At 66.3% G+C, this 861-nt stretch overlaps 1 protein-coding gene across 1 annotated transcript in view; it reads right to left on the bottom strand.

The window, feature by feature from the left end:
* CPNE7 (copine VII) overlaps window positions 1-861 on the bottom strand; it is a 17,457-nt gene that overhangs the window by 10,530 nt on the left and 6,066 nt on the right. The gene's annotated exons all lie outside the window — the stretch shown is intronic.

The raw sequence follows: 861 nt of genomic DNA, 5'->3' as shown, positions 1-861 counted from the left end.
CCCTGCCCATGATGACCCCCAGCCCCAGTGGATGTCACCGACACAGGAGCATCTGCCAGCACCGGGACAGTGACACCCAGCGTGTGGCACAGGGTGAACGACACACGGCGCAGTCACAGCACAGGGGACAGGGCGGGTGGCACAGGGCACGTGGCAGGAGGCAGCGGGTACACAGGGAACACCCCAGCTCCCAGCACAGCAAGCGGTGTGGGGCAGTGGGACACAGGACACGGCACGCGGTACATGACACATGTCACCCAGCACGTGGCACATGGGGAATGGCACACAACATACAACACATGGCAGAGCATGTGGCGCGCGGGCCACGGCAGGCGACACGCGGCACACGTCACACTTCACTTGGCACGCGGCGCGCTGTGCGTGTCACCTGGCACACGTCACCTGGCACACGTCACCTGGCACATGGGACACGGCTGGGCCATGTCCTGTCACTGACCAGTGGTGGCACACGGTGACCCCAGGCTCTGCCTGTCCCCCTGCCCACCGGAGGGTCAGTGTTGGCGCCCACAGAGCACACGGTGCCGGGGGGGGGGCAGTTGTTTTATTGGGGGGGTCCCCCTGCATGGGGAGGGTTTGTCATGCAGCTGCTGTCAAACAAGGTCACAGTGACAGAGAAGCAGGAACTGAGGGGATCATGGGGACAGCAGGGATGGAGAGGGGTGGGTTGCAAGGCAAGGACCACCGGGACCAGGCAGTGCCCCAGCAGAGACCCCCGGGAGGACAGGGGGTCCTGCACCAGGACACTGGGACTGGGCAGGTGGGAGGGGTTGGGCAGCAAGACCACCCCCGTGTCCCCAGCCGGGTGTCAGCTCCCGGTGCCCCCTGCCTGGCGAGGGGGGG

Source organism: Chaetura pelagica, unplaced genomic scaffold (genome assembly GCF_000747805.2).
Source record: "Chaetura pelagica isolate M959 unplaced genomic scaffold, ChaPel_1.0 scaffold232, whole genome shotgun sequence".
Lineage (NCBI taxonomy): Eukaryota > Metazoa > Chordata > Aves > Apodiformes > Apodidae > Chaetura > Chaetura pelagica.
The sequence above is the reverse complement of the archived record's forward strand: the minus strand, read 5'-3'. Positions and strand labels throughout refer to the sequence as shown.